Source organism: Cynocephalus volans, chromosome 6 (assembly GCF_027409185.1).
Source record: "Cynocephalus volans isolate mCynVol1 chromosome 6, mCynVol1.pri, whole genome shotgun sequence".
Lineage (NCBI taxonomy): Eukaryota > Metazoa > Chordata > Mammalia > Dermoptera > Cynocephalidae > Cynocephalus > Cynocephalus volans.
The window spans coordinates 87,813,137-87,825,063 of NC_084465.1; the positions used below are offsets into that span (position 1 = coordinate 87,813,137).

The following is an 11,927-nucleotide window of genomic DNA, read 5'->3' on the forward strand; positions in this document are numbered from 1 at the left end:
TTTTTAACTACTCTATTATTTATTAGCCAGTACCTACTGATGAACATTAAGTTACTTGCAATCTTTTATTTATTCAAACTACTCTGCAATAAATAACTTTGCACATAATTATGCATATTTGCATATCTGTAAGGTAAAATCCCTAGAATTGCTACTGCTGATTTAAAGAATGCATGCATTTGCAATTTTGATAGATATTATCAGTGTACCAATTTACACTTCCATCCACAATGCATGAACACCTATTTCCTCAAAACTTTGCCAACACTGCTCTCACATTTTTCAGTAATTGCCAATCTGATCATTGAAAAATAGCATCTCACTAAAGTTTTAATTTGCATTTCTCTTTTTAAGAGTGGGGTTAAAATTTTCATGTTTCAGAGTCATTTGTACGCCTTCTATGAACTGTGTGTTCACATTCTTTGCCTTTAGACTAACTGACCTTTCTCATATCGATTTATTCTTCTTTATATATTGATGAAAGTAGTACTTTGTGATATGAATTGCAATTATTTTCCTAAATTTATAGATTGCTTTTTGACATAGTTAAAAAAAATTGGCCCTGCAAAAATAACATGCAGTCAAATGAATCCATCTTTTATTTTATGGTTTCTGGATTTTGTGTCATATCTAAAAAGAATTTTCCATCTCCATTATTATTAAAATGGTGTTCCATTTTTTTCCAAGTTGCTTTAATATTAAAGTATTGATCAATTTGGAGTTTATTTTAGGGGAAGCCATGACATAAGGTTCCAACTTTATTTTTTGTTTGATTGTACCAACACCACTTATTATCCCTCATGGAATTATCCTTTCCTTCTCCCTCAACGCCCACCCCCAGCCCCTAGTTCCCAGGGGCTGTCATTCTAACTTTCCAATATTTTGAAGATGTCTTTCCTCTTTCTTCTCCCAACTGTCAACATCCTAATTCAGGTAGCATCACCCTGTTCCTGTGTTCCCAGCCTCTGACCTTCTCTACAACCATAAGGGCTTTCCTCTAAGATAGCTCCCACCATGTCACTTCCTTGTTCACTGTCTCTAGAATAGTCTTTGGACTTACTATGGGATTCAGGACCCACCCCAGTCAGGCCCCAATCTACATCTCCATTCCTATATCCTGTCACTTTTCCCATTAAAACAGTCTTTCTCATCAAACTGGAAGTTCCTTCAACCCTTAGATGTGATGCCACAGCTCATCCAACATTCTCTACTTAGAATGTCCTTTTTACCTAGCCTTCCATTCCCTTCCTTCATTTCAATCTGCTGGAATTAGCAGGACTAAAGCCACGCTGAATCCTAAAATGCATGGGCACTGCTGGGACTGCATCTACCCTCTGATCCTAGGATACCCAGTCCAGTGCTTTCCATCCCACAGAGGGTCACTCTGGTCAAGGGCTTGGCAAGAGGCAGAACAACCTGACTGAACCCCTTACTCTTTGGGGTTCAGTCTGCCACTTGCTCTCTTTGTGACCATAGGTAACCTACATAACCCTCTCTAAGCCTGTGACAGAGTTCTTTGGGTGGAATCAACAGAAACCAATCTGGCAAATGAAACCAATGAAAATGTATTAGAAAAATAGCAATTCAAGGAACTAAAAGGAAGCTGGACAGGCAAGCTCTGGCAAAGCTCCATGGGATCAAAAGCCAGACCACAACCATGTTGTATGCACAGAAATGGTCTGGTGAGGGCAAACCCTCACAGCAGAATCTCCTTGACCCTTAGTGTTGGATCCAGAGTCCAGGAAGAGGCATCTGACTGACCTGGCTCACAGGGCCACCCACAGCTGAGGAGACTAGGCCCCTCTGCTAGGAATATGGTCCCCGCAGTCTATATCCAAAGAAGTAGTACAGAAGTGATTCTCAAATCAGGAAGGGTAAATGGATGTTGGACAAAGAAACAAGTAACTGCTCCCAGCTCCTGCTTTGTCATTGGTAAAGTGGAATGATAATAACTACCCCCTAAATTACAAGATCTAACAAGGTAGTGAAAGTAAAGCTCTTAGCCTGGCACACAGTAAGTGCTCAACAGCTACTGGCTGCCATTGTTATTATTATTGTCCTTTATAATTATCAGCACCACCTTCAAAGGCAGGATGGTTCCCCATTCCCTGATGACTCTAACATACTCCAAAAGAAACCTCAGTTACTTCTATATACACCAGAAATTTGCTCGAAGCAGCTCTAAATCTGTGAGAAAAACCCAATGGGCTTTGCCTATATTCTTTTAGGCCTTTGAATACCCCTAACTTCCTTCATCAAAGATGCTAGACAACTGAGCTACCCTAGAATCAGAGCCAGCAAGCTGTTTTAAGCTACTTTCATGGCTATGCTAGAGGAAAGGTTGTTAGATTTCATTTAGTTTTGCTTACAGAGGTGGTGAAACTCAACTTTGGATTCAATTCCCATTAGCAAATAAGCAAACCTGTGTGTAGCATTAGAGAAATTCAAAACCTTGGAAGAATTTAAACCCTCCTCCTGCTCAGTTCTTCATGGCCTCCTACAATTGGCAGAAAGCCACAAAAGGGCAGGACTCCGCTCTTCTGTCTTTCTCGGAGGGTTCCCCAGCCACATTCTCTTTTGTCCTCCATCTTCACACCATCAGCAGCCTGAATCATGAGCTACAGAAAAATGGAGTTTTTCTCTCCAGGGTCCCAATTAAAATCCAAACTCATTCCCTTTGAGCCATATATCCCTGTTGTAATTATTTTTAAATTCCCTGTGACTGTTTACTGTCTATATCCCCTTCTGGACTGTAAGCTCCTTGAAGGGAGATTCCATGTCTGTCTAATTCATCACCATATCCCCTATACCCAGCCTGATGCCTGGCACATAGCATGTGGTCAATAAATACTTATGAAATATATGAATAAAGATCTCAGTGCATGCTTTAACTCCACTCAGGCATTTACCTCAAGTTTAATAATGTTTGTGAAATTAAAAATATATATATATTATTTTGGTTTTGCTTCTAACCATTTCAGATTACTGCCTACTACAAATGATTTAGGGAGGAATATTTGTTTCATAAGACAAACTGTAATTTTTAATGTCTTGTGAAAATTATAATATTTCACATCCAGACAGGAAGCAAGTACAGGAATCAGAGTGCCCTGATCATTCTCCAACTCCAATTTGGAGGAGCAGAGGAAGGCTTCCTAGAGGTTGCATCCGTGCTAAAATGTGATGGATGAGTGGTAATGAGCCAGAATATGGGTGAGGAGGAAAAGATTATGAGGAGGACGGAAGATTATGCAAAAACTAGGAGGCCAGAGCACATCATGCATGGTCCTGGGGGTAGAGGTGGGAACTGTATTTAGTTGAATGTGACTGGAACACACAGGATAAATGATGGATGTTAAGATATGAGCCAGGACAGGGAAGTAGGAGCTGATTCGGAGAGGATCTTGTAAATCTGTTTTAAAATGTGAATTATTCATTGATCAATAAAATACTGACAAAAATTTAGTGTGAATTCCATAAAGCTTTAATACATTTTTAATAACAGCGTTGCCATAGATATGAAAAATAGTACATATCATATGCAAAATATTTATTCTACAGACAATGTTTGTTACATGTTTGAATTTGTGATCTCCTGGCAAATAACTCCATGGCCCAAAGGTGAGGACAACCAGAATAGGTGCTTTTTGTGGATTTAACTAGAATTCTATTGCTTCATGATAAATTGATGAAGGCATTAAAGTACTGTAGATCAAAAACTAGAAAACAAAGTGCCACATTCCAATTACTTTTTTCACAGAATACTCTAATAAAATGTAACCAAATATAATTGTTTAGCATTCTTTTTTTCAGTTGAGCACCTACTATAGATAGGACACCACACTTAGTGATGTGAGGGATAGAAACATGAGGAACACACACTAGTCCCACCTTCAAGACATTTAAAATCTAATAAAGTGGCAATATACTTGAATAAATAACTAGGTCAGCAGGTGGTGGGGGAAGGGGAATGGGAGGATATAAAAGTATAAAGTGCTAAAGAAAGGAAAGAAACCAGCAACAAACTCAGTGATCAGAAACTGAATTGGGGACTCTAATGTTTCAAAACAAATGCTCTGAGAGATTGGATTCAGAGAGATTATGCTGGCAGAAGTAGTTTATGAGTTGGGTCTTGAAAGACTTAGGTTTTCACAAGGAGAAATAAAATGAGAGCTTTCTAGGCAACAGGAGTGCATGGGCAAAGGCAAATGTTTTGCTGATGAATAAAGTTCAGACTACTCTTATCTTAAAGGGTTAGGAATAACGTGATGAAGGTCAAGGCTGAGCCCAGGCTGCTGGATTCTGACTTTAGAAAGAGTCAGAATGGGTAGAGAAAATGGGTAAAGAAAAGGGTAAATGGGTAGAGAAAAGGGCTTGGAGTCTCAGCACCACCATATATTAGTAGCAAAGTAGTTGTGAACTTTACCTAGTCTCATCTGGAGATTGGGGGTATAATAACAGTGTCTACTTTGATGTTACTCTGAGGATTAAATGTAATAATGCGTATGCACCACTTATGACAGCACCATGTATCTAAAAGTTCAGCAGCTATCGCTGCCTTTATTAACAGTATTATTAACTATATAAGCCACCCAAGAATTTTTAACAATATAAAGACAATATACTCAAAGAATTTACCTGACCATGTTATGAAAGAGAGACAGAAGTAGGGAAATCCACCTGTAGACAATGTTAGGACACAGTGCAGAAGTCCGTAAGACCCTGAACTAAAATGTTGGAGGGGCAACAGGAAGGGACTGAAATGGAAGACAGTGAGACAAGACTTGGGGTGAGCATGAACATGGTCTGAACAGTAGTAATTGGGAAGTCAAGAAGGAAGTTTCCAGAGGAGAGGGCCAGAAAGCTGATGAATAAGTAGATTTAGATAGTAGAGGAATTTGCCAAGAACCATAAACTCTCAATTATGCATGGAAGTCTCTTTCAACTTAGCAGCCTCCATCTTCCCCAGGGCCCCACTATCCCCATCACTTCCCAAGGGCATTCTAGGTTGGAGAGTTCTCCAAATCCTACCTGGAGTACGCCTGTAATGGAATTAACAATTCAGAAAATATGGTACTGCTGAAAGCACATTATAAACAGAACTGTGGATTATCCAGACCCAAGGAAAACGTCGTGCTACACCCAAAACTGGAATGAAGCAGGAGAAAAATGGGGTCTCTAATTCCTTCCCCATCCCTTATTTTGCCATTAACCCTTTAGGTGGTAACCATGCCACTCTTACCCAACTTCACCCTCAGTTTCAATGCAGTTGTGGAAAGAGTTGAAATGTGGTTATTTTGATAAAAGGCTGCTGCAGAAGCTTTTGGAATTAGTAGTAGTTTCTAACTCTCCATCCTACATATGGGAACAGAGGAACTAGGCTGATTGCCCATGCTTTCCTTAAGTATAAAGCATTACTGTTCGTTACTATTCAGAGTTCACTTACCATAATGGGTAAAACCAGTCAGATTTCTCTTTAGATTTAGGTGAAAGGATTTCCTTTCCTCCTATATTAAATGTCTCCAATCTACCAGACCCACAAACCATGAACTAAACCACAAAAATCAATGGCAATAAGAGTCTCAACAATTCAGCAAACAGTACATCTAGACACTTGATACTGGCATCAGAAAGTTTATAGCACAACCTCAAATGGTTTTAATATATTGTATCATTGCATTCTATTATAATGAGTTAACATCTAATTATATAGTGAGGCAAGAGATACTACAGAATAGTTGAAGAGGCTAAGGGTTTAGAGCCAGGAAGACTATTAACAAAATCTAGCTCAGCAATTTACCATTGACCCTGGGCAAATTCCTGAACCTAGCTTTCAGTTTGTCACCTGAAAAATGGAGATAATCTCACAACACTGCTTATCACGATGGTAAAGATTAAATAAGGTGATTCGGCCTATGACGGCCTGGTAGTACCTGGCCTACAACATAGCCATTACTGAAAATATATCTCAATAATAAAACAACAAATCCTCTTTTGGCTAAGCAATAGCTTTTGTTGCAAATAAAGTTAAGTGTCTGTTGGGTGTAATGGTGGAAACCACATCTTAGTTTCTCAGAAGTGGCCTAGCACAATAGAGACAAAATGGGCTGGAATCCTAATTCTGCCAGGATAACCTTGGGAAAGCTGGTTAACCCATTAGTGCATCAACTAACCATCTGGTTTTTAAAAGTAGCTAATAAGACTACTGTAATATTTAATGAGGTAATCTATACAAAGCTCCTAGTATACATCTTGGTATTTAGCAGGTGCTCAATCAATAGTATTTACTGCTATTTGTTAATTTTCCCAACAGAAGAAAACGGATAAAAATGAAAATCAACACCAGCTATTAAATCACTCCTCATATTTACAGAGAAATTTTCATTTATTTATTCTATAAACGTTTACTGTGAACCTGCTGTGTCAGGCACTGTTCTTGACATTGGGGATCAAGTGATGAACAAGACAGATCTGCTTTCCCAGAATTTATATTCTAGTGGCAGAAGGCAGACAGTAAATAACCCTGGAAGATAATTTCGGAGACAGATAAGTTACATGAGGAACAGAAATAGGGTGGTGTGGAGTGGGTCGAGGGGGTGGTCATTTAGCTTTGATGCATCTCAGTCCAGGCCTGCTGGACTGGATTCCTTTGGCCATAACGGGGGACCTCACCTTGGGGTATAGAGCGTGGATGATCAGAAACCAGGCCTATGCTTTTATCAGTCTGTGGAAGTATCTCTTTTGCAGCTGCAGTTTAAAATATTTCTAAATGCTTCCATTCCAGTACTCAAACTCTGAGAGCCAGCATCACATGGGGGGGGGGGGGGTCTGCAGTACCCAGACACATGGAAAGTGACAACTTCACAGCCCCTTCAGCTCTGAGAGTCCCGACAGAAGAAACTGGTGGCGTGTGAAGAGGAGGCGGCGAGCACAAGCGTGCAGAAGGCGGCTAGCAAGTTGCGTTGCCGAAGGAGGGCGACGCGCCGGGTGTAAGAAATACTGGGACGACCCACGACAGTGCCCACCAGCGACTCCAGAGGCTGCAAACGCTCGCCGGGGAGCGCAGCGCCTGCACGCCGAGCGCCGCCCGGGTCTCCCCGGCGCGCCCCATCCCGCGGATGTGGTGAAGCCTCGCGCTCGGCCCAATGAGACAGGTTTCCTGCTCCTCCCGCCCCGGCGCCGCATCCTCCCGCGCCCGCGCCCAGGTCCCGGCGCTCGGCTCCTTCCCGCCGTCACTCCCCGCCGAGCCGTCCCTCGAAGGACGGAGCCCTAGGCTGGGTAGCACGCGAGCCCTCGCCCCGGGGGACTAAAGCTGGCACCGAAGGCGGCCTCTCTAGCTCCCTCGCTGCCCCACCGGCCGGCTCTGGAAACAGACTCCGGTCCTGCAGAGACTGGCGACGTCCGCCGAACCGCAGCCCTTCCGAGCCCGCGCCGCCGGGCCCCCACCACACCCCAGCACCATTTGGGCGGGCGCCCAGCCGCTTACCTGCGCGCTCTGCCGCCGGGGACGCCACCTGGTTCCCGGGTGCCGGGCTCCGGGACTCGCGCGCAGACCCGGGAGGAGGCAAACCCGACTTCGCAGCTCCCCGCGAAGCGCAGCTGACAGTTCCCGCACCCAGCCACGGGAGCCGGGGGCGGGGACGGTCACTCGCTGGCGCACTGGCTGCCTGGCGCGCGGGTCCCGTTGCCCCGGCCGGCTCCCCGGCGCTGCGACAGCGCCACCACTTCCCAGTACTTTGCCCAGAACTTCTCGGCGCGCGCCGCCCGGCAATTAGCTGAGTGAGAGGGGCCGGGGCGGGAGCGAGGAGGAGGAGCCTGCCCCGCCCTGGAGGCGGGGCCAAGCAGGGAATGCGGGAGGGGCCGCAGAGTGACCCCCACTCCTACCAATCAGGAATCGTCTCCGAGGAAGGAGGTGGGGCAATGCCCTTGGAAGAAGTAGGCCAATTCCATGACGCAGTCGGGAGAGTTGGAAACCCGGGTTCGGGACGAGTGGGAAAGGCAGAGGGAGGTGGGAGCTGCGGCAAGGGGTCTCCCAGCGGCCCCCAGCTGCCAAGCACCGTGCCTGCGTGCAGTAGGCGCTCAATAAGTGTTCGAGCGGCGTTTCCGGCCCAGGGAATGAGGGAGTAGGGAGGGTGGCTCGGGAGGGGCTCGTTTAAAGAGACGGTTTCAGGGGCCACACGTGGTTAAACAGACCGAGGCCAAGGGATCGAGAAGGGAGAAAATAGGTGGTGAGGGGAGGATTGCAGGCACTGGATGACGAAGGACAGAATCGGTGTGGGACCCGGGGCTCGGAGACTGTGACCCGACCTCCACAGGCAATCATGAAGACCGGTGCCGGGGGCCCAGGGGAGGGCTGTTTGCTCCTATGCAGTTGATGTGCAAGGGACGAGGGAAGAACCATAGTTACAATTAACATGCAGGAGTTCCTTGGTAGACGGGAAAGTGCACCTGGCTTCTCTGCCCTCTCCCTCCTGGGCCTCCTTTGACCCTGACTGAAGGCAAGCAGCTGACAATCTAGGGTCAGTTTGCATACTGCAAATGCGTCGACTGCCGGTGGGAAGGGAGCTAGGCTATTCACAGTTCATTCGTCACTCTCGCTTTCTGGAACCATCTCCCTCGGGGACTGTCGGGGACGGTTTAGGATCTGGCAGGCGGCGGGCGAGGGCGGGAGGATCTCCAGAAGCTGAGGAACGAAGGTACTATCTTACTGGCCGCGTAGGCACACGGGGAGCCTTATTGGAGAAGATTTCAAATCGAATGACTCCGCGGCCCTTAACCACCCCCCGCCGCCAACACCGGACGAACGCGGGATGTATGAATCTGTCTGGTACCGACCATCCATTTGGAATTCAAGGAGGCACCTTGCTCACGTCCAGCCCCGGCTTCCTGAGCAGCTCAGACAGTTTTCCCAGCGTCCTTCCGTATTTCAGTAATTCCTCCCTGGGAGAGAAGCCAGCTCAATCCTCCCCCTCTCCGTCCCCTTCCTAATTCAAGCTATTTTATTTCTCTCTTTTTCTTTCCCTCTTTCCACCTCACCCTGTTTCGTTGACATTGGTTTTGATTCGGGAGACAAGCCTTAACTCCGAAAAGAAGTTATTTGCATAGGGCTTTATTGTTTAAACTCGCATCCCGATCTTGGCTTTTTCTTCAATTTCTTGCAAAAAGCTAAGTATGTTTTTTGTTTTGTTTTGGTTTTTTTCCCTATTCGTATTTGAGGCAGTTAATTGGACAGGATGCGAGAGCTACTCATATTCAGATTGTGCCTCTTTTTCTTGCCTCCAAGAAGAAGAGAAATCATACTGTGTCTTTTCATAGTTTCATTTCCTCTTCTACTCCTAAATAAGCTTCCAGGCTTTCCAGTTCCTACAATCAAAAGGAAAAAAATCAAAGTTGAAACCCACGCAGAGCTAATTATCTTGAAAAGAGCTTGCAAACGTCCTAAAATTAGCTTTCTCTTTAGAGTTTTATTTTAAAGCAGTGATCTAAATGTCTATAGTAAGACTTTCTAGAGAAAGTTTTCTTTGAACTGTTGAACAAATACTTTTTATCTGTGGAGACACGCCCACCACATTTGGAATTTTTCACAGTTGGCTGAGTGTTCTTAGCTTCTGAAATTCATAATAAGTAAGCAGGTGCTACTTACTTGCATGTTTTGATAGTAAAGAAAGCTGATCATAATGTAGTACACTGGAGGACTCCAGAGGCCTCTAGAATCACACGACCTGGACTCCTGTCCTGGGACCACTTTCTGATTCTGAGATCACCTTTCCTTGTCTGTAAAATGGAGGCAGTTATTGTACCTACTGGGCTACAGAAAGAGTTTGATCATCTGTCTGCAAACAATTGCTACACAGCCTAGCACACATTTCTCAGCCTCAGCACCATCAACATTTTAAGCTGGATAATTCTTTGCCGCAAAGGCAGTAGACTAACTGTCCTGTGCATTTAGCAGCATCGGTCTCTATATACTAGGTGCAAGGAACACCCTGTCCTCCCTAGTTGTGACAACCAAGAGTCTCCAGATATCCTCTGGAGGGCAAAATCCCCCGTCACTAAGAGCCATTAGCCTAACACATAGTAAGTGACCACAGATTAGGAGGCATTGTAGGGAAGTTCTTAAGGATATGGGTTTCTGGACTGTAAACCTCAGGCAAATTTTGCTTCCCTAAACCTCATCTTTAAAATGGAAATAATAATGGTAACTTCATAAGGTTGTCTAAGGATGAAGTAGAATTGTGCATGTAAAAGCAGTTTGCACAGTGTCTGGCACATAGTAAGCTCAAAAAATGAACTTCTGGTCTCATTTTTTTTCCTGTGAAGCGAAGGCATTGGGCTTAGATCAGGGGTGACATATCTTGCTTATATGCTGCCACTTCTCTTTCTGCCCCAAGGCAGACATTATTATTAAGACAAGGCTCTCTTTTCCACTGAGCCCAAGTAGAGCCTTAGAATCCTCAACACAATGCTTCTGGAAGCCACTACTGATAAATCAGGGTCAGCATGTAAGATGATGCTGAATTGCCTCCTAGAGCTAGATGACCTTTAAGATCCATAATAGCTTCAATCATCTGGAATGATTACAAATAAGAAAGAACTATTGTTCACCACTTCATCAACCCCTTTTATGGAAAGATGGGGGATCAAGGCCCAGAGAGTTCTAGCATCTTGACTGTAATACAGCTTGTGAGTAGCCAGAGGCTGGGTCTCCAACCCTGTTAAACAGTCCTCTTTGTTACTACATCCACCGCTATGGGAGGTGGAGAAAACACTTGTCTAAAGCAGTGATGTCACCCTCCCCATCCTGTACATTCTTCCCGTCTTCCTCCACTTTTATCTAGAAAATGAATCAAAGTATTTATTGAGTTGCATATGAACATCTTGTAAGCATTCTTTTACAAGTGTTAGTGGGCTCATGACAAGGGTTGCACATGCATTCACCGATTCCTTCAATAAATATAGATTGACTGCCTCCTTTGTATGAGGGACCATTCTTAGTGGGCCCTGTAAGAGACATGAAGATGAATCAGTGGGTGTCCCTGCCCTCAGTGCTTTCAGTTTCCTATATTGGACAGATCAGACTTGGACATAAAAAAACTACAATACTCATACAAGCTAAAAAATGAAAATGTCCTAAGAAAGAGGCCAAAAATGTGTTCAGAGAAGGGAGAAATTATTTTGGGAATTAGGAGTAGAGTCACTTCCTGCATCTCTTTGTTGATTTTTTTAACTTTTGATCAGAAATTTTTATTTATTACAGTAAAGTTACCCTTGTAGAGGAAGTTGCAGCATTGTTAGTTTTCCTGGTTCAGATACAGCTACTGCTTAGTTTAAGTGGTTACTATGCAATTAAAGGTCACAGTTCATTCTAACTCTAAATGAGTCATTTGTCATCAGATGCTTAAAATTCCTGGGATATTCTAGAGGAAGATAGCTCACCTTTAGTTATGACAGGCTAGCTTTCTCCCAAGCATCTGACAGAACCAGTCTTTCAGCATGTTGTACTGTAGGAGAATAGGCTCCTTATAAAAAGGAACATAACAGGGGTTTAGAGACACCAAAGTCATATACATTAAATCATGAAACAATATTTCCTTCAGGAATGAACTACCTCAGGAGTCAAGGTGAGCATTCCATTGTCTATGGCATATGGACATCTTCTACTATTATCTGCTGTAAATGCAAAGTATAATCATAACAGCTGACATTTTAAGCATTTATGTGCCAGGCACTGCCAAACTGGGCTGCCGAGATTTCTACCACACTTGTTACCATCAGGAGGCTACCAATCACATTAGAAAGATTTGGCAGAACTGCCAGAACCACACCCCATCTGTCACAAGCCACACCAGCAAAATGGGTGCCTCGAATCCTGCTTCTGTCTTTATCTCATTTCCAAATTCACGTCTTGCATGAATGCATCTGATTGC

The 11,927-nt window shown here is 44.1% G+C and overlaps 1 protein-coding gene across 6 annotated transcripts in view; it reads right to left on the bottom strand.

The window, feature by feature from the left end:
* The window catches only part of OSBPL3 (oxysterol binding protein like 3), a 177,264-nt gene extending 169,613 nt beyond the window's left edge, over positions 1–7,651 (bottom strand). For all 6 annotated transcript variants that reach the window (XM_063098980.1, XM_063098985.1, XM_063098981.1 and 3 more), the window contains exon 1: positions 7,487–7,651. The gene's annotated coding sequence lies outside the window, so the exon portion shown is untranslated. The remainder of the gene's footprint in view (positions 1–7,486) is intronic.
* Between the last annotated feature and the right edge of the window lie 4,276 nt (positions 7,652–11,927).